Source organism: Apium graveolens, chromosome 6 (genome assembly GCF_009905375.1).
Source record: "Apium graveolens cultivar Ventura chromosome 6, ASM990537v1, whole genome shotgun sequence".
NCBI classification, from domain to species: domain Eukaryota; kingdom Viridiplantae; phylum Streptophyta; class Magnoliopsida; order Apiales; family Apiaceae; genus Apium; species Apium graveolens.
In genome coordinates this window covers 193,251,801-193,274,505 of record NC_133652.1, presented here as the reverse complement: position 1 = coordinate 193,274,505, position 22,705 = coordinate 193,251,801, and the positions used below count along the sequence as shown (strand labels likewise).

The window sequence follows — 22,705 nt, the reverse complement described above, 5'->3', positions numbered from 1 at the left end:
TACCCTTTATATAGGGATCAAGCCTGACGTAGTTCTTGTGAAACAAGAAATCTAATGGGCTTAGACTTCTTATTCCTAGGCCTGGTAGAAGCCCATCCAAAGTCCGTCTTCCGCTAGCTTTAGGAGTGTCCAACTATGAGGCCCAACCGCGAAGGCCCAGGGCTCGTCCGTAATCGCAGGACTTCACGGATAGTGCATCTCCCTGCACAAGGATAACACCCCGCTACAGCTATCTCCCTTGATTTACGGACGTAGGTATAGCCACGGTTCACCCCAAGTGTCCGACGCATCCCTGTCCCCGAATGAGGATAACCCACCAGATAACAGGACAGGTGATCCCAAGCTCTTGGGTGCAAAGTGCAGGATGACTCCAGAGTTCTCTAACGAGGACACCCGTTGAATACAAGAACAGAGTTCCCAAAGCATACACCAATGTTAACCCCGCATCTCCAACGAGGACACCCGTTGAATACAGGAGGAGGCCTTCAACCATCAGGCATACCCCTGGAGGCTTTCAAGCTTTTCACGGACATCCCCTTCCTTGACCGTCTCATGGAGGGAATTCTTCAAAGAATACCTGCAACAAATACGTTAGTAAAAACAATCTCCATTGTTCCTCTCCATGCAAGTTTTGTCCTGAAGTCACCATTAAGGATACATAGACCAAGCACAGGACGTGTCCTAAGACACTGGGCGCGTCCCTACCTCTATGAACCCTGTATTGTCTCTTTAGAAACCGTTACACACAACATTGCAATACTGAGGGCGCGTCCTCAGCAAGACAGGCGCGTCCTCCAACTTCTATTGCCACAAAACCACAATTATCAAGTACTTTCACCAAGACTGACGCGTCCACCACGATTGGGCGCGTCCTTCCCTAATCATGCACTCCCAAGCTTCACAATTACTAGACCATTAAACATCTCCTCAAAGGTAGGCGTGTCCTACGTGCCTGGACGCGTCCTAACCATCCACGATGCAATACCGGTTTTGACTGTACTTAATCCACATTTGACCCGAGTCAATCCAATGCCAAATTTTGGGTATAACGAATAGGAAGTACCTAAGAAGTTTGTTATCCATGGAAATTAGATGTGAGTCTAAAATAAAGTTATACTGGACTTTAGAGCAACAACAGCAAGAAATCTCTGAATTCTCTGCAAAATTCAAGAAATCGCACCTGAGATTTACAGTGGTATAGATCATTAAAAAAAACTTCTTACTGTTCGACGAATCTGTAGTAGCATTTTATGTCCTTGGTCCCTCCTTGGTTATCTGATTCACATATGTCCTATGACTACGTGGCTTTAATTGCATTTTGTTCTCCATATATTCATCAAGTGACCACTTTTTTTCACCATCTAAATATAATGCATTTCCTCGTATAATTCAAAAAATTGCACCAGCTAAAAATTTACCTAATTGCTTTTCTCAGATTTTACCACACACAAAAGATATGAAAAAGGAGGTTGTTAATTGCTTTTCTTAGATTTTACCAACAAGAAGAAAAATCAAGGCCAACAGTGTTTCTGGAAACGCATGTTCTAAAACTAGCGCATAATTTGGACAGTCAATATCTCTTTTCATTTGATGACCTTGTTTTAGTGACCGGCGGGGGAGATTCAGGTCAATTGGCACTGTACTCAACTTAAGTAAGTAATTTAGGAAGAATCCGCTCACAAATGATTGATTTGCAGGATTGAACTATAGGAATTGCAGTAAAAGTGCATGAGTTACAGACCTGAAATATAAAATAAGTTGATAATTTTATTTTTATTTAGCACTACTTAGAAATCTGTTGTATATAGCTAGTTAATAAAGGCACCATAACATATTGTCTAGATGATTTCTTCAAGTAACCAGAACAATAACGAATTAAAAAAAAAGTTATAAGCAAACCAATTAACCATATGCAACATACAGAAGAAGAATAGAAACACTAGTTATAACACAATATGTCACCAAACTTTCATAGAATTTAATTCAATATTCTTAGATTTATTTGTTAATAAAATGATTAACGTATGTGTGCCTCTAGTAAGTACTAGTGTATGACCCGTGCGATGTACGGATTCTTTTTAACACTTGAATGATTTTTAATAATATAACTATAACTTAAAATTATTATATTTTGATATATAGTTTCAATAGTTGAAAAATAAATTGAAAAACATAATAAATTATAATAATAAATGTTTTGTGATAATTTGAGACTTGACTGAAAATAAATAATATAATATAATATGTTGTTCACGGGACTCGATCCCTAAACCTGTAGAAATTGTTAAAATAAAGATTATAAAAGTTTAAATATAATAAGCTGTTGACGGGTTTCGAACCCTGAATCCATGAAAGCAGTTTAAATATTAATGTAATAATATTTTATTATCGCATCCCACGGTTCTCATCTATCTGACTTTAGATCTGACGGTTGTTATTTGTCGTACCAAACAACTGTACCGAACAACCGACTACCAAATAGGGGGTGTTCTGTTTATAATAGTATATTATAGATATCTCTCGATTATACCCATATTGCAATGAATCAATTCATGATATCGTCCGATTACATAAATCAATAATTAAAACCTATCAATTAGAATTACACATAACCCATCAAACCACTGTGAAAATCATGCCAGAATTATGGTGCAAACATGACTCCCCCTTAAGCTCTAGAAACAACTACTCACTAATAATTAAACAAGTAAAACAACTAAGATAACAAAGAAACATGATTAAACTAATAAGAATACATAAAAGATTTGGATAGGAAAACCTTAAATCCTCCCTATCACATGGAAAAGTCGTGGTCTCCCTACATCTCTATTCAACCCTAGCTAGCCAAAGTAAAAGTGAAAGTAACGTATGTCTGTATTGTACCTAATATAAAAACTAATTCTAATAATAAAATCTGATTTATATTTCTAATAATAAAAGTATTTTAATACATTAAGCCAAATACAAATAGGCTTCCTAAATTGAATAAGATTCTTTAATTAAAATTTGTAGCTCTGTTTCTCCTCTGGTTCTGGGTTGTTCTAGTTGGATTTTTCTTATTGGCCCACTTCTGAATAAAAGAGGATTCCATAAGTTTCGAGTGGACTGTAAGATCGTTTAAATGGACTCCTGAAACTCGAGATATGCCCCAAACAATATAGTCAACTCGTACAACCCAATATATACGAATTTTCTTCTAATTTAACTCCAAATTAGCTCTTTAAGTCCAAATCCTTCCAAATATAGGAATCATATCTTTTCTGCAATAAAACATTAAAATCTTTTAAATAAATGTCGAGTTAATGCAAAATACAATTAAATATGATAATAAAATAAGATAGAATATATATATGTTCTATCAACCAATATCTTAATATTATTTTAGAAAAACAATATTAAAATTGAATATATATAAATTTTCAAAATTTTAAATTTTAATTATAAAAACATTATTAAAAGAAAACACATGCATCGCATATGGTTTAAGCTAGTAATACAAAATTACCCAAACACACATTTTAAGCTCCTGACTTACTACGTTAAATCATTTTAAGTCATAAATCACAATTTTAAGCTAAGCTAAACCGACTCTTGAACAAAATTTGCAAATTTTAAAGTATAATATTAAAATAATTTTTCCACGACATGCAAGATTTTATATTTCATAAAACTTTTTGAGTGCGTTCTCCAAACATTTCTGATAACAATACTATACTCAAATTATTGAATGGAGCATTTTCTACTCTATTACTTCTTGACAAGAGTGATTCTGAAGATGAACATCAAGTGAAAATTGTTTGTTTTATGGCTTTCAAGAATTTAACGAACAACGAGCTTAGGTAAATACCTATATCTATGTTATCGCTCCGATTTAATTTTGCTCGTAACTTTATAATAGTTTATTAAATTTAAATGTTGAATAGGGATATACAAGAGACTGATCTTTTAAGGGTCATGAAGATGTAGGATATATAGAAACTGTTTTTCAAACATTTGAAGGAGCTGCTGAAACAGAATGAATCAGTGAAACATATATCTTTTAAAAATGGATGGTAATGTAATTCATTTCCTCGTGCTCTGTACGTACGTTTGAAGTATTTTTTTGAATATGTATATGTACTATTAATACATCATTAAAAATATAAGAATATCCTTTTTATTCTAAGAATCGAACGTTCTCTCCTTTGGTCTAAATTTTTTTAAATTGGGATCTCGGTATTTATGTTCTTTGCATTTGGTTCCAAATTAATCTTGAACGGCTTGAAAAAACTATTCATATCATCTCTTGGTACAATGGTTGTTTCAGTTTGCAGCAAGCGCAAGCTTCTGTTTCATCTCTTAAGCAATAATAGCAAGCTGATAGAGCTAGCAATTGAATAAAATAGTCTTGGTGACCCTGTTACTCTTGGTAATTATGGTATGGTGTCTTTTGATGAGGCTCTGAGTTGAGGAGTACTTTTTGTAGATTCATGTCATTAGTACAACTTCGTAACTCTAACACTATTGCTGCTCTAAAATTAGTTTAAAATAGATATGTGAATTTTAACTATAGTTTCATGTCATAAACTTAAATATACGCTTTTAATTCTTAGAGCTCCTTCACCTATTCGTTTTCGTATTTACTCTGGATTGCTGATTCTATACAAACTTCAGAATGTATAATCATTTAACTTCATATATTTATATAAATATATCTTGATCCTTACAGTTTACTTAAAAGTAAGCCTGAAAGTTGGCGTGATGAGCCCTTCGACCTTAGAGGAGTTGAAGCAGTCATTTACTCTCCGGATCACTCATGCAATTAATTTTCAAAACTAAATAAATGAGCTTGTTGTTAAGCTGAGCGATCTTTTAGAAGAGATAATGGAATGAAAAATCTTGAATAAATTTTTTGAAGAAAGAAAAATGTTTGAGTGAATTAATCGTGAACGAAGAAGACTAGATTTTCTATGATGAGTATTTGTAGGAAAAATGATAAAAAAAGTGGCATGCAACATTATTTTAAAAAAATGTGGGTTAAAGTTCTAATTCAAATAATTTGAAATGGAATGGAAAAAAGGGCTAACATTTAATTGATATAATTACACTTCGACAAAAATTCGATAAATAAAATGTATGCAACAGGAGAGGAATGAATTGTGAGAGTTACCATTTCAGAATGTTTGATATGGAATGTGTAATTATAGAAATGTGTGTTCGTGTGTGTATATATATGATTTAGAAGATTGTGTTTGTGTTTGTCTTAAGTGTTTGTGTTATGAATTCTGTTCTAAAAGACCGCGATTAATTGGGATTAATAACTGATTAATCGTTGTTCAGTGACTTACTGTATTGATTTTACACTAATCGGATTAAAAAACATTTTTGTAAAAATCAGTTAGAAATTGAATAAATCGGTCAAAAATCGGTTAATCGGTCAAAAATCGGAATTAATCAGTCAAAATTTAGAAAATATATATAAAAATTATTTTATAATAACTTCAATTAGTTAACTTGTAAGTTTGTTATCTCTTATTTTAAAATTTTATTATATAATTACTTAAATCTATATTATGTATACAAAATAATTATATATATAAAAAATAATATTAAATTGATCCCGACTAATGATCTGATTAATCACTCCGATTAATCCCCGATTATCCGATTAATCCCTGTTAGGTGCCTCCACCGATTAGTTCTGAATCCCGTCTTTTAGAACACTGGTTTTGAATGGTATTTGATTGGATTTAAACGCTTGACTTGTCTTCAGCAGTGAAATGTGTGTTTTAGTTTGTGTGGAGAACTGACTTATAAAAGAATTGTTTTAGTTTGTGTGGAGAAGTGACTTATAAAAAAATTGTTGTTGGAGATTTTTTTTTTATTATTATTAATTTGGTGAGAGTCGAACTCGTGATCCTTCATATCAATGCATTGGTCCTTACTACTGGACAGCTCGCACTCTCGTTGGAGATCCTTTTTGAGTGAATACAAAAATTATAAACATTTTGCTTAATATCATTCGAATACTGATAGAGTATATATTTATATATATTTTATAGGATTTTATTCTCATATTTCTAGTATTTTCTATTTCATTGGATATTTATTAATTAGAGTTTAATGTTTAATTGCAGGAAACAAAGAATTCCTAAAGTTGGAAGAATTGGAGAATAATGAGTCTAATTTGGAGATAAATCAGAAGGAAATTCGGAATTGATGAGCAGCTCACACACAAGCTCACACACAGTTCATTATTTAAGCCATAACTTGACTTCTAGATGTCAGAATTGGGCGATTTTACAGCCCACACGAAGATAATAGAAAAATCTACAATTCAGAGGTGGTCCAACATACATATCTCAACTGGAGCAGCCCAGAAATAGGCCTGGACAGCAGACTACGAATTTCAACATTAGAGTCCAACTCATTATAGGATTTTGATTGTGTTTCCATGCAAAGTATTAAAACTCTTATATATTACGGTTTTATATTTTTAGATACATACAACAATATCATAGAATATTAGTTAGCCGTACTTTCGAGAGAACATGGAGAGAAACACTTTGAGAGGGAGATTGAAGGAAGGAGTGAAGGGATTCTTCTGGACTTCAAACGAATTTTACAAGTTGTATTCTTTGTACTTCAACTCTTATTTTCATGGTTTGTTTTATTAATATGTACATGTTTTTATCCATCATGAGTAGCTAATCCCTTAATCTGAGAATTTGGTAGTATTTATTGGTTTATTATGTTTGTTTGATTATATTGTGATTTCTCTTTATTTGCTAATCTATCGTTCAGCGCATAACACAATTACAGGAGTCGCGAACCTTTAATTGTATCTGTAGGGGTTATTAACGAATCGGGAGAGGACTTGTAATTCTAGTACATGATATGATAGACATGATTCAAGTATTAGATCGGGAGATTGATATGTGAATTGTGAGACTTATAATTCTTGGTGCTTAAAGTCTATGGATGTACTTTGTTTGACCATGGGAGTGGCGTTCAAGAGATAATTGTAGAAATTATAATTTACCTTGGGAGAGGACTTTATAATCATTAGAAAAATTATTTTTAGTAAAACAAGAGACACAAATTAGACATTCATAATAGCCAATTGAAGAACCCTTGTTCCTGGATTATCTTATCTCATATTTAATATATATTTGTTAATTAATTTATTAAATTAAATTAGTTGATAACTATACACACCCACAAATTCTTCACCGCACTTCTAAATTGTAAGGAATAATATATTTGAAATTAAGATTGATAACAATCATTCCCTGCTGCGAACGATACCCTCCAAAATACTCGACAATAAATACAAATTTCATTTTGTTCTCAATTCATTTAATTACATCAAATTACATCAGAGTAAACACAACTTGAGAATATTTTTATTTAAGAAAAAAATAGTATTTTCATCAATGTTGAACATGCCATTTGTGACTTTGGGTAAAGTTATCACATTTATCTTCTCATAAATTTTAAAGATAAATACTTGTAAAATATAAATAATAAATTTAAGTATATATATTTCTTTTTGAAATCTTATTATGAAACAACTTTTTGAGTAATTCCTATTTTTATATAATAATTAAAAAACGTCAACTTGCTTAAAGCTACGCCCAAGTTACAACATGACTTTCATAATAATTAAAAAATGTCAACTTCACTTGAGCAATGTCATAATAATAATATTTTGAGATTTTGTTAGTCGGTTGCTTGTTTAATCGCCTAATCAGTAATATAAACTCCTATTCACTCTATCCCATCTTCATTCAGCCATATTAGTTCCTATAACACCCTGACGGGCAATGGCAGAACATATTATACATGTTCAAGATCATCATTTTTCTGCATCCCCAACTTCGGCCTCTAGTAATGCTACTAGTAGCTGGCCAGACAGGCTCAAGAATGTATTCTACACCTCTGCATTTCAATTACTACGCCTTGCATATTTTCTTCTATCATCTTCTATTCGTTTTTTATTGGCCTTATTGTTACGCCTCTCATATATTGCGTTGAACAATTTTTTGTCTTCAAACATATCAAGGTTTTTCATTTTCTTTTTGCTTTGAAAAACTGTATTCACCACTTCTTCAGCTCTTCTTCAGTTCTTTTGCTTTGCTTCGTCCTCATGGAACCGAACATGAATAAGATTGGCAGTCGTATTTTTACAAGCACACTTGCTGATTTTGTAATTTATACTTTCGTATCCATGTTGATTATTGTCATTTCTAAGGGATCGGATTTTTGCTACCATAACAAGAATTTCTTTCCAAAAATTCAGAGTCATATATCTAAAGAGTACTTTCTTCAAAAACTCGTGGGATTTTCAAGGCAATTGAATGTTCTAACGATACTGATATGATAGCTCCACCGAAATGGTACAAAAGAGCATGGAACCGTATGCTGCTACTTCTACGTATAAGGTTACATACCATTTGTGATCAAGTTGAAGGCAGTAAATTCTCCAGCCATGAGCATAAAGTTGAACATATTATTTCTTTAATTTTCAAGAATACAACGAACAACGAGCCCAGGTAAATGTATTTTGGTTGTTTTGTTTCCTTCCTCTGTTTTGCTCTTATAATTCAGTCATATGATATTGTAAATTTCAATGTTGATTAGGGATATTCAAGAGACTGATCTTTTATTAGTCATGAACAAAGACAATGCTGAAAAGTTTCTTCAATCTTTTGATGCAGCGGCTGAAACTAAAAGTATTTGTCAAGAATGTTTAAACGACTGGATCATAATTTAATTCATTCATGCTCTACTTTGATTTTCCCAGATTGGTATATTTGTTGTTTAATGAGTGTGACAACAATATCTTGAGGGTACTTGTCTCCTATTTTATTAGTTTGTGAATACGTTTTTGTCTACTGCTTACTACATGCGAAAAATAACCATATTAATCGATATGAATATGTATTTTAATGCGCCTTCCCTCTTTAGGGTTGTTAGATATATAAACGATCCAGAAAAGAAACCTACCCTCAGAAATTGGTATCAGAGCCAGTAATAGGCGGGAGATGAACAGTAAAAACACTGTAGCAAAAGTAACCGTGAATAGTAAGCCGTGAATAGTAGACAGTGAATAGTAAGCCGTGAATAGTAGACAGTGAATAGTAACTAATGAATAGTAAAAGGTACATGAATAGTAAAAATGAAATAAAATTTGAAGGTTAAATGAGACCTCCGACAAGAATAAATAGAGAAACGAATAAAGAATATAAATCTAAAATAATAGCAACTCTATTAATTTTATTTATAGTAGAAAACAAAGCAACACAACAGATGTGTAAGAAAATTTTATACAGACAATTAATAAGAAGGAATTTGACTTATGGAAGATTCGAGGATACGATCAATTCAGTATATAGCTGATAAAGAACCAACATATAACAGGCTAATAAATCAACATATTGAAAGTTGTAAGATAAGCATGCAAATAATAAATGAAAAATTAGATATTATAGCTATGTTACGAACAATGTTGGAAGAAAGAGATGAAAAAATTAGGAGACTAGGGGAAGAAAATCTTTTATTAAAACGAGAAAAATTTATTAAAGAAACTAATTTAGAAATCCAAATAAAAGACTTAAAAGAAGTATTAACTGAACAATATAGATTAATAAACGATTTGAGACAAAAAATTAAAAAATGAATTGGACATATCCAAATGCAATAACTAGAAATAATAGAAAACTAAAGCAATTAATAAAAAATCAAGAAAAATTAGAAATAGATCTGGAAAAATTATTAGAAAGAAAAAATAAAATAACATGGACAAGAGAGAATAGCGAAGAAATTATGAGAATTTACCAACAACTTGGAAATATGATAATAACATTTAGAAATGATAAACTAAGAATACAAGGACTTAAAAGAATAATTTTAACAAATAATATAACTGGATAAAATATAGATGGATAAAACAAGATATATATTATCAAATGGATGAATACGAAGGAGGAACATCACAAACCCTAAGTTTTAAACCAGATATATATAATCAAATTTAAAGTGAAACAAAAGAATTAACAATAAAAAAGATATTCAAGACATCATATTTTGAAAGAAATAAGGAAGTTAAGTATATAGCCCAAAAACATGAGAATGTAATAAATATAGATACAATAAATGGAAAAACAAGAATAAATTTAATAACGGATGGATTAATAAAAAGAGAATTATCCAAATTAAAACAAAAGGAAGCAAATAAACTAAAAAATATATATTTTGGAGTAATAGAATTTATAATAAAAGCATATTTTCAGAAAAATATCGATACTCCTATACAGATATATGTATTGGATGATAGAATAATAGGAAATATACAAGATTCATTAATAGCGGTAATAAAAGGAAACTTGATATATCAGAAATTAAAATTTATAATACAACCCGATTTCAGTATATCACTAAGGGATGAAAATAAAGAAAGATCTTTAACATTATACTATAAGTTAGATGGAATAAAAATGCAAAAAGGAAGTAAAATTATTAGTATAGAAACCAAAATGGTTTATGCTATGACTGGAAACCATCACGTAAAGAAACAAACGGAATTAGGAATAATAGTACCAAAGTTGTATAATGATATATTAGAAAAAATTGAACATAAAGAAGAATCTCAAATAACAATCCCAGAAGAAATTACAATAGATTTTAGTAATAGACAAATGATTCCAAGGCAAAAAATTAAACCAATATTAGAAGGATCTAGATTAAGTTTTAGAAAAGAACAAAATCCAATAAGATTAATTAGATCAATGAGTATGACGAGTAGAAAGATAGATTTAATAAAGATAGATACTGATAGTTTGAAAATAAAAATAATAATATTTGACGAAACAATAACAAGAGACTGTATAGCAGAAATTAATACAGGAGCTACCAAAAGTTTTATTCATATAAGCAAGGTAAATGAAGAAAATTGTAAATGGATAGAACCTCAGACTTAAAGATATGCAGAAAATGATAGAGAAATATTTATTACTAAATGTACTAATTTAAAATTTAAAATATTAGACTTGGAATATAATATAAATATAGGAGTAATAGAATATGATAGTTCGAGTGAATTATTATTAGGGAGCGACTTCTTAAAAATGATAAATTATAAAATTAATAATAATGGAATAAAAATAGTAGATCAAGGAAAAGAAAGATTTATAGAAAAACTATGAATATACAAGAAAAATTAAGAAATAAGAAAGAAAAGTTAAAGAAGATACAGAGTATGTTAGAGAGCGAAATAGATTCACAAATAAAATACTTAGAATATAAGGAAAGACAAACAAAGTTAGAAAATGATATTAAGAAATTAGAAGAACAGAGTAAAAATACTAGTAAATATTGGATAGATGTTGGAAATGGTTGGAAGAAGCGAATCAACAAATAATAAAATGTCAGACTCAGAATTTATAAAAAATTTATGGGAAGAAATAATAGTTAAGGAAAAACTAAATGCATTAATGAGACTAATAGAAAAACAAGATAATCAAGAAAATTTGAGACAAATAATAAGAGAAGAGTTAACAAGCTTATGGAATAATTCTCAAATACCTACTTTAAAAATGATACTAGACAAGTTAATAAAATTAGAAGAAGGAAAACAAGAAATTATACCAGAAAAAGAAATTACAAATAAGCCAGAGCTAAAAGCCATAAATGCATGGAGAAGAGTTAATGAGCCAATGATGATAGATATAAGTAAAATGAAACCTAATATATCTGAACCAATAGGAAAAGTATTAGATAATTTGGGACAACTTAGTAAAAAAGGAAAGTTCTAATGGAAACTAAAGAACAAAAAGAATATAATGTGATAACATTTATAAAGAATCACGGAAAAGAAATTTTAGAAAGAGAAAAATATAAGTATGAACCATTAAAAAAAGAAACAACTAGTGAAACTAAAGCTGAGTTTAAGATTGATACAACTGTGATAGAATATTTAAAGTCAAAATTAGAATAACAAAAGGAAGAAGTAGAAGAAATAAGAACGGAGTATAAAAAACTACGATTAAATACTAATGAAGAATGGTTAGAAAAATATAAAAAATATAAGAATAAATATAAAGAAACTAAAAAGGAACTAAAAGAGGTAAAAAGAGATTTAAGACAAACAAAAAAGAAATTAAATGAAAAAACAGAAGAAAATAACAAAGAAATAGAAATATTGAAAAGGAAATTAAATAAGTTAAAAGGAAAAAAAAAGGATACAAGTGAAGTTTCTAGTACGGTGTCTACAAATAATAATACAAGTACTAGTGAATCGGAACAAGATAATTTAGGAAAAATGGTGAATATAATAGAAGAATATAACAGTAGTTATGAGGAAAATTCTGAAATAAAAATAGAAAATAAAAATATAATAGAAGCTTTAGAAAGAATGAAAAATGTAAATGCAGTAATAAAACAAGAATCTAATAGTGACCAAGAAGATAAAGATAATTATACTGATATAGAAACTGAAGGAATAAAAAATGAGGAGATGAATAACTACCCGGAAGAAGAAGTAACCGACCATAATATGGAAGTTATAACAAGATATAGGAACACGATACCAAAACACATACCAATAGGACAACATAATGAATTTAAAGAATTCATAGGATCAATGTCACAAGGCGTAAACTTAAATGGATACTTTTTAGACTTAGATAATGTATATGAAGAACAAGAAATTAGCAGGAGAATAACTGATTGAAATTTAGGAATGTATATAGCATTAATGAACTTCACTCATACAGATGAGTTAGAATATACTTATAACTTGATCTCAAAAACGTTAATTGGAAAGGTAGCATATTGGATAGAATTCATAGAATATCAGTTAAAAACTGAAGTACTAAGGTATGCAACGGATTGGAAATCAATGTTACAAATATTTGATATGATATTAAAAAGAGAATTCTTAGGAGAACCTTGGATAGTAGTTAGAGACCAAGTTCTAATAGAAAGAAAAATATAAATAATAATGAATCTAAATAACATGAAATGCTGTAAAATTAACAAGTTACCAGAATATACTATAAGTTTTACTAAATTCTTTTATGAAGCTAGATTCTTACCCGAAGAAGGACATATATATCAACAATTATATTATGATCATTTACCAGAAGCTTATAATACTGAGATAACTAAGGAATATAATAAGTTAGAACCTCGTGAGAACACTCTGGGTGAAAGAATAAGAGTACTAAGAGGATATCTAATGAGAAAATGTGAAGAATATAGGGTACAACAGAAGGTTAAAAATGATAAAAAAAACTAGGATTAAGAGAAATATGTGGATTCACTGAAAGAAGACTAGTATTTGGATGTGAAGATAAAAAACCCTATAGGAACTATAAGAAGAGGTATAATAAGAAAAAATCATATGATAAGTACAGAAGCAAACAAAATAGAAATAATTATCCTTATAAATACAACAGATATAAGAGAAAAAGATTTAGGAAATTTAGAAATACACCAGAAAATAGGAGAAGATATAAAAATAAGAGAAAGTTTAGAAGAAAACCTTTTAAAAAGAAAGATATAAGTGAATGTAAATATTGGAATTGCAATGAAAAAGGACATTATGCTAATAAATGTCCTAAACTGAAAGAAAAGAAAATAAAATATATAAATACATCACAATTCATAATGGAAATAGAACAAATTAAAGAAGATGACAATAGATGGTATGAATATGAAGAGTTTTATGTTAGTGAAACTGATAATGAAATAAACTTTATAAATTATGAATCATCTAGTGAAAGCAATTGAGAGGAATGGTAGCAATATACATAGAAGCAGATGTAGAATATAAAAAATATAAATTCCTAAAACAAAAAATATTTATAGATAGTGGAACAGATCTATGTCTAGTAAAAAAGGAAGTTTTAGCTTCATATAAATGGGAAAAATCTAATGCACATAGAACTAGGGTATCAGGATTTAATGAACAAAAGAAAGAATTAGATGTAATAGCAAAAAACATGAGAATAAAGCTAAATAAAACATTATTCAGTTTACCTATTGTATATCAGAATAAGATGAAACAATCTATATTATTAGGAAATAACTTCTTAGATTATTTTAAAACACATATAGTAACTTCAAATACCCTATCATTACAAACTCCGTGTAGTAAGTGGATAATATTAAAAAGAATTATGCCAATAAGTACTATAAATACTATAAGAATAAACAATCTAAGAATAGAAAGAAATAATAATCTACAAGAATTAACTGAAAAATATAATAATTTATTAAAATCCAACTTCGGAGAAAATCCTATGAGTTTATGGGATAAGAAAAAGATATATGCTGAAATAAAATTATTAAACCCTAATGATATAATAAGATCTAAACCTATAAGATATAGCCCTTCAGACCAAAAAGAATTTGATAATCAAACCAATGAATTATTAAAACTAAAATTAATACAAGAAAGTAAAAGTCCACATAGCAGCCCGGCTTTCCTTGTAAGAAAACATAATGAACAGAAAAGGGGAAAAGCCCGTATGGTAATAGACTATAGAGAATTAAATAAGAAAACTATATTTGATGGATATTTCTTACCATATAAAAGAAATCTTATAAATAGACTAGGAAATAAGAAATGGTTTAGTAAATTCGATTGTAAAAGTGGATTTTGGCAAATAAAATTAACCAAAGAATCAAGGCCTTTAACAGCCTTTAGTGCTCCGCAAGGACATTATGAATGGATAGTATTACCCTTTGGATTAAAAAATGCGCCACAAATATTTCAACGGGGAATGGACCAAATCTTTAGAAAATTAAAAGATTTCTGCATAGTATATGTAGACGATATATTAATATATAGTGAAACTCTAGAAGAACATATAAAACATTTAGAGCAATTTATAAAAACAATAAACCAGCATGGAATATTATTGTCTGAAAAGAAATATGAAATCTTTAAGAATAAGATAGAATATTTAGGATACAAAATAGATAAAGAAGGTATACAGTTACAAGATCATATAGTAACAAAGATTGTAAATTTTAAGGATAAATTAGAAAATAAAAAAGAGGTACAACAGTTTTTAGGAATAGTAAATTATGCCTCAAATCATATTAAAGACTTACCTAAATTAAGAAAACCATTACAGGAACTAACAAAAAATAAACCTTTTGAATGGACAAAAGAACATGAAAACTGTATAAAAATTCTTAAGGAAAAGGTGAAAGATTTACCAAAACATAGAATACCCATAGAAACAGATCATTTAGAATTATATACTGATGCTAGCGATATAGGATGGGGAGCAGTCCTAATAGCATATGAGAAGGATGACATAGATAAAGAAAAACCATATATATGTGGATATGCAAGAGGAACTTGGAAACCTAATGAATCAAACTACCACATAAATGAAAAAGAACTATTAGCTGTAAAATATGGGATTAAGAAGTTTCATTATCATTTATTGCCTGTTAAATTTGTAGTAAGAACAGATAATACTCAAGTAAAAGCCTTTATTACTAATAAAATAGAATTATTACCAGAATTAAATAAAAGAAGAAAATGGCAATCTTTTTTCTGTTGTTATGATTTTGTAATAAAAAATATATCAGGAACAAAAAATGTGTTAGCTGACTATCTTAGCAGAGAAAATAAACAATGAAAATAGAATATACAACAAGACAAGCTCAACCATGGAAAATAATATCGGGATCTTTAATAATATGGACTACTACTTCAGAAGCTGTAGAATTCATAAAAAGTTTTGCTCTCGAAGGATTAGATGAAAATAATACAGAAAAACTAGAAGAAGCATATAAAGGATTTCTAGAAATAGAAAAATACATTGGTTATTATTTCACTCCTAATAGAACGTATATTGATGAATTATTAATATCAATTATTAGAAAATTAAATGCCATTGAATGTCATGCATTTTGTTTTTGTAAAGGGAAAATTTAATTGTTTGTTGTTCTTAGCAGGATAACAAAAGATGAAAATTTTTGAGAAATATATCACTGATGTCACTTCTTATATATCAACCAATAATGAGAAAATCACCAAACTCCAAAAGGAGATAGAAACCCTGGTTCAGGAGAACCAACATTTTCTGAAACAAATTATGGAAGCTATAAAAGACAAAACAACTGTACAAGCTTCAGTTGCAATCCCTACAATAAAACCTATAATATTTTCATCAAAGCTTGCAATTATGCCATCACCTTCAACCAACATATCAACTACTCTGTCAAATTTATCAATGAGTGATAAGCTGAAACACTCACCTGAGATAGTGAAAACATATGAGCAAATGATGAAATATTATGATTATAAATCTAACCCTGATATTTGCATACTGACAAAATCTACGAAATATCCCAGATATATTTGTTGTGAAAATGCAAAACCTGACATAGTCTATAACCTGTTTATACATGGTTTTGTTGATAAGATCTTAACAAATGAAACCATGTATTGTATATCAAAACTACAGGTATAATTGTCAAATCCATGGAAGCTATGGTACGGGAAATGGGAGCAGGCTCATACGCAATACAAGTTTTTGATGCATCAACCGATCTAGTTGGAAAACCCATAATAATATGTCAACTATTTAAATTGGGAAGGAGTATGACAGATATTGTGGGAGAAATCAAAAGCTTGAAATTGCCAAATCCCTGTGATATTAACAAATTTTAGGAATGGTTATGTGAAAAACGAGCCATTGGACTAGCTACCCTCAGGTCCAAAATATAAGATATACTACGAGCTCGGAAAGTTATAATCATTTCTGAAAGCCATGGTGGAGGTTTCACCGAAAGTATAATAACCTTATATTATGATAATATTATACAAAATTCAGGTACTGTGGCATTAGAGATAATGCTTGATAAAATAGAAAACCTGAAATATAATCATGCAAAACATACTACTGAATATTATCAAAGAATAACAGGTCCTAGAAAGAGACCTATTATCAGTCTAAAAGATGATGATAAATGGAATTCTGATCCCTTTGCATGATACAAAAATGGTGTGATACACCAAAACACTGTAAATTGAATGGTGAAAACCAAAAAATATAAAAGAGTTATATTACCAGGAGATAGAAGATTTCCTTCAACAACAAAATATCAAGGCAAAATGACAAAAATGGAGAAAGAAGAAAAGAAAAAGCAGATTCCCTGGAAAAGATGACAGATCCTGCAAGATATCATGGCAGACACAGAAGATAAAGATGAAGAAAATATGAAGAGACGACAAAAGAAGAAATGACAGACAAAGAAATTAAAAAATTCCTGGAAAAAACCTGCAAAAGAAAATTATTAGTAATTATGTAAAAGAAACCGGTTATCCCGGTAATCTGTAACCATATAGAAGGACTACTATAAATAAGTCCATGCATGAAAATGTAAAAGATATCTGAAATTTCTGAAGTTAAAAATTCTCTCTTTGAATATGTCTGGCTAAACTTCTTCACTCTCTATAATCTCTACTAAGAATATATCATAATAATAGAAAAGATTATTTTATATGTATTATATACAATCAGGATTGATTCAGAAAAATAATATCTTGAAGAATAGCAATATGGAAGAGACCGTGTGAGGACTCCTGCATCCAGCCAAGAATATCCAAAGGAGCTTGGAGAGCGTTAAGGATAATAGGGCAAGGGTGAGTTGAGACTTCCGGTGATCAGAAAGCTATTGTAAGAGGTAAAAATTCTAATTTAAATCTTATTGTGTATGATAGCATTATAAAATAATGTTCTCTAAGATTGTGATGTTTAATTAGTATGAGGTTATAGGGATGATTTCATAAAAAAAAATGAGTTCATTTTTGTCTACTGCTTACTACATGCGAAAAATAACCATATTAATCGATATGAATATGTATTTTAATGCGGCTTCCCTTTTTAGGGTTGTTAGATATATAAACGATTCAGAAAAAAAACCTACCCTCAGAAATTGGTATGTTTGACATAGGAGACCACTGTATCGTTGATATAAATTGTGTCTTCAATTCAACATTTTCTTCTACAATCACTCCTAGAAAAAGGTGAATAGACATCATATTTTTAACATTGATAGAATTAAAACCGATATAAAAACCATTTATTACATCATTTTTCACAAACGATGTCTTTTAGTTATTTTAAACATTAGTTATTGGACTAACCGGTCTTAAAGGTGTTTAGTAAAAAAATGAAATTCTCGCTCTCGATTCATTTCCCCCCTGACCAAATTTTCTCACTTTATATCATATCATTCCCCCTTAATCAAAATCTTTCCCTCCTTCAACTTCAAAAAAAAAGAGCTTAAATTAAAAACTAAAAACCAAAACACAAAAATTATATAACATGTAACATAAAAACAATCAGCCAAAACATAAACAAACCCCCGACTCCCTCCTTTCACTCAAGAATCCTAATTAGCTAATCACTCTGCCTAACACGGAGTAATCTTTTGATTACTCAAAGCAATCAACGCGAAGTAAACAATCTCGAAGCTAGCTAATCAATATTGAAGAACAGCAAAGATCGAACCTCGATCTTCAACGCGAAAGCTCGAACCTCTTCGACTCGAAATCTTTCGATTTGGATTTGGGTAAGCTTTGTTTAGACCGAACCCTAATTTTTTCAATTTGTTTCTTTCAATTTTATGTACAGGAGCACCTATTTGATTGTGGTTTTGGATCCTTCTTCTAATTGGTAAGTAGCTTTAATTAGTGCTATATATATATATATGTATCACTGTGTTTATGTGTGTAGATTTAGATTATGTTATGTGTGTATATATATGCATATATCTGTGTTTGCAAGCGGTGAAGAGGCCGAGAGCTCTAAGCAAAACAATGACATCCTCTTAGTATGCAATATTCTTATCTGTGTGTATTCTGCTTTACATAGTTTTTTTGAGACTGAAACTACATCATTGGTCCTTGATATAATATGTAAAATTGTTGTGTTTAACGGTATACAATAAGTGTGTGTATCTATTGATTCTACGGTAGTGATAGTACATTGTGAACGACTTGTCGAGTTAGCAAGGCTTGTGATTTGTGTTCTGATAATACTTCAGCGTCTTATCTCCACATGGTTCTGTGACAACCATGTCTGTGTATGTTTCTGTTTTGTACTTTTCTTTCATCTTGTCACACACATGTAAGCAACTGTTAAGCAAACAACTACAAGTCTTACCTGCTGCAAACATCCCATTTATACTTGTCTTTGCATCATCTAGTCACACACATACATCTGATTATGTTGATTTTCTTGGCCATTTCTCTTGTCTCCCTTTTTGGAAGAACTGTTTTAGTAAGGCCATTGTGTTATGCTTTTAGCACCTTCTCAACTCATTGTCTACAAGCACAAACTCTGCAACACCTCTTTCAGTTTCTTGTAAATATCAGGTATCCTCACCTCTTATTTCTTGACTAATACATTTTATGATGCATGTTTTGAATTATATTGCAAAAGGGTTGCCGTAGGATGCTAGGAAGAATTTGCAGCTGGGCTATTTGTCAAATTAAGGTAATCTGGGCTATTCATATCATCAATTGATCTCAGCCTCAAGGATTCCAGGTGATGCAATTTTGATATTCAGATCGCTAATATACCCTGCTCTTTTAATGGTAACCATAATCCTGTTGTGATAGCTCTCACTCAAGTACAGATGTCGTAGTTGTGGCAACTTCCATATGGAACATGGAAGGCTCCTGAGGCAAGTGTGTTTCAAATCCAAGGTTTGAAGGTTAGATAAATTACCTATTAGCTCAGGAAGCAGCTCCATATGAGTGTGATGAAGGCCTAGATACTTCAATTGAGATAGCTTTATTATCGAATTTGGTAATTTAGGCCTAAATGCACCTTCAAGATCAAGTACGCGAATCATTCTTAAGCAATTTAACTTAATGCCTCGATAAATGAAGTTGCCTATGTCTTGTCCAAGAGTAGGCCTTTCCCGTGAATCAAATGAAAGCAATGAAATAAGTTGTTTGTAATGATGCTTGAAAGAAGAAGGACCAATGCTGTCATTCTCATGAATGTGTGAGAAGATGGCAGAATTATTATCAAGATGATCTGCTACTCAAAGGATTGTACTATTCTTGCTGGATGACTTGGACGCAGCGAATTGTAAGTTAGTTTTGAGAAAATTAGCTTTTCCTGCTTCTAACAGTAAAGTATCCATCAAGTCATAGTTCAGCCTACTGGTTTTAACCTTTCCGTTAGGCTTCCATTTTGCAACTTGGATCAATACGTTTTATGATGCATGTTGTGAATTATATTGCAAAAGGGTAGCCTTAATTAATTGAAGTTTGCAGCATCACTTCTCATGGCGAACACGTGCAATGTTTATAACCTAATATTGAGCTTGTACAAGAAAAAGTTACATTAAATAATACTAGAATTGCTTTTATTTCACATTCCATTCAACACAATCTGTATAAATAACAAAATGCTTTAGATAGACATACTCATCTATGTAGTTTGTATTTTAGAAACAATGTCACATAATTGTGGTAATAACTAGAAAATCTAGTACAAGTGACTAACTGATAGAAACAGTGTCGGCTGAATATGAAACTAATTGAAATTAATATAACCAGTAATATAAGTAGTAATATAAGCAGTTTATACTTGTCTTTAAGGTATTCTGTAGTTTTCATGAGTTCTTTAATAAAATTCAATATTGCATTTTAGTGATAACATCTCTGTTGTAGTCTAACATTGTTGAATTAATGAATTGTTTGCAGAGGGTATTCGTCTCGATCAAAGCATGATATACAGTTCAGATGGCTTGCTTGGATTGCAGATGGTGCTGCACTTTCTGGTGAAATTAGGTTCTGTATGTAATAGCTCTCGGTTATTACGAAGTTCTTTTTTTGGTTACCAAAATGAAATAGCTTTGTTACTTGTGAATTAGCTCTTAGCTTCTTAGAGATGCAACCGTTATTGATTTGTGCAACTTATACATATTGGTGATTATTCAATCGTCTAGTTTTATGTTTCGGTTTCATTGTTGTATACTGGATTGGTTTTGCAATGATAATTACGGTTCGTTTTTTGTTGTGGATTTGGTATTTTTAGGTGTATTTATATTATATATATGTATGATTAGAGCATGTAAATAGACATCAGTTTTATATGAGACAAACATCAGTCAATTTAAAAGAAACTGATGTTAAAGGTCATAAACATCGGCTATAGTAAAGCAAAACAGCAACCGATGTCTTTGTCGGTGATGTTAAAGACCCCCTGTTTTAACATCGGCTTACCACCGATGTCTAAATACGCTTATAACATCGGTTGTATTATAAGAAACTGTTGTTAAATGTTAGAAAAGATATCAGTTAGTTGAAGGAAAACGATGTTATAAGTAATTTTAGACATCGGTCAGGAACCGATGTTAAAAGAAGGGTCTTTAACATCACCCACGAAAACATCGGTTAAAATTTCTCATCCAGTTTTTCTAGTACTGAATCTTCTTTTATAGTCTGTATTAATTTCATCATAATCAATCTGCAGTATATCTTTAAAGCTATAGGATTTTACAGTACCGATTTCAGGAAGGACAACAATGAAACTATGACTTTTACGAATTTTTTATTATTTGCCAAATCTATCAGCAATTTAGACCGGAGTTCTGAACTGACTGAAACTTTCGAGATACTTGTCAGTAGCACAACTTCCTCCAATAACGATGCAACTCTGAAGCGTAAAATAGACGAGTATGAGAATTCAACTCTATATTCATGTCATAAACTTTACATGTGAATTTTTACAGCACCTTCACTTATTTCATTCCATATATAACAACTTATCTAAGTGTAAATTTATGAAAAGTAAGGCTTTCTCTACATATATAACAGAATGATCTTCGATACTTGCAGGTTTATTCGTAATAAGCCTAAAAATTGGCGTGCTGAGTGGTGCTTCATTTTTAAAGGTGTAGACGGTGGGAAAGATATGTTTAATCTCGAGATCACTAACGTCAGAAAATTTCAAAACTTTACGGTGAAGAAAGAACAAAGATCTGAGTTCATTCTTCAGCTAAAAATGCTTATGGAAGATCTCGGGATGGTTGATTTTACTATTAAATAAGTATTTAGGGTATAGAGTATTTATAGTTTGTTTTTAGTGAACAATTTTTTATTTTTGTGTTTCTCATTTTTTTATGAACACGATAGAATTATTGTTTCGATAAATTTTGTAATATAGTGACGACCGAGTAAGGTTGAGCATGTGTATGTCCAATATTAATGTTTAACATCATAAATTTTTTGAGATTGAGTTTATGAAAAATACCTGAAATGTAAGTATTTTTTGTTAATGATATTTTTGTAATGATATATATAATTTTTTTTAATTACAATAACATTCTTGTGTATTTATATGAACACTCATCTTCACACTCTTTATTAACATCCTCGGGATTGACTTTGCGGAGCCCCGAGCCCATCACTATCCGTAAATCCTAGCTTTAACATTTCATTTATTCATAATCTACCCTTGATCAACATTCTATTTGAAATAATTACAAGAGCAGTAGAGATATGTTCACAGCAGTAAAATATATATATATATGTCATTCTTGAGATAAAGAGCAAAAAAATATATACTGATGCTTATTTAGGAACCAAGTAACCTTTAACTTTTATTATTACGGTGTCCCCTCTATTGAAACCAAGATGACTCTCCAAGTTGTGATTTAGCTAGCTTCAACT

At 30.4% G+C, this 22,705-nt stretch overlaps 1 long non-coding RNA gene across 5 annotated transcripts; it reads left to right on the top strand.

Moving 5' to 3' along the window:
• Window positions 1-18,206: 18,206 nt before the first annotated feature.
• Window positions 18,207-22,249, top strand: LOC141666622 (uncharacterized). 5 transcript variants are annotated; one of them, XR_012552306.1, is made up of 3 exons: window positions 18,274-20,114; window positions 20,735-21,709; window positions 21,872-22,249. It is a non-coding gene; the product is annotated as an uncharacterized LOC141666622 (long non-coding RNA). The 5 variants fall into 5 exon arrangements; XR_012552309.1 differs by lacking the exon at window positions 21,872-22,249 and having other exon boundaries at window positions 18,301-18,689; window positions 19,458-20,114; window positions 20,735-20,990; XR_012552308.1 differs by lacking the exon at window positions 21,872-22,249 and having other exon boundaries at window positions 18,314-19,562; window positions 19,637-20,114; window positions 20,735-20,990.
• Window positions 22,250-22,705: the final 456 nt, after the last annotated feature.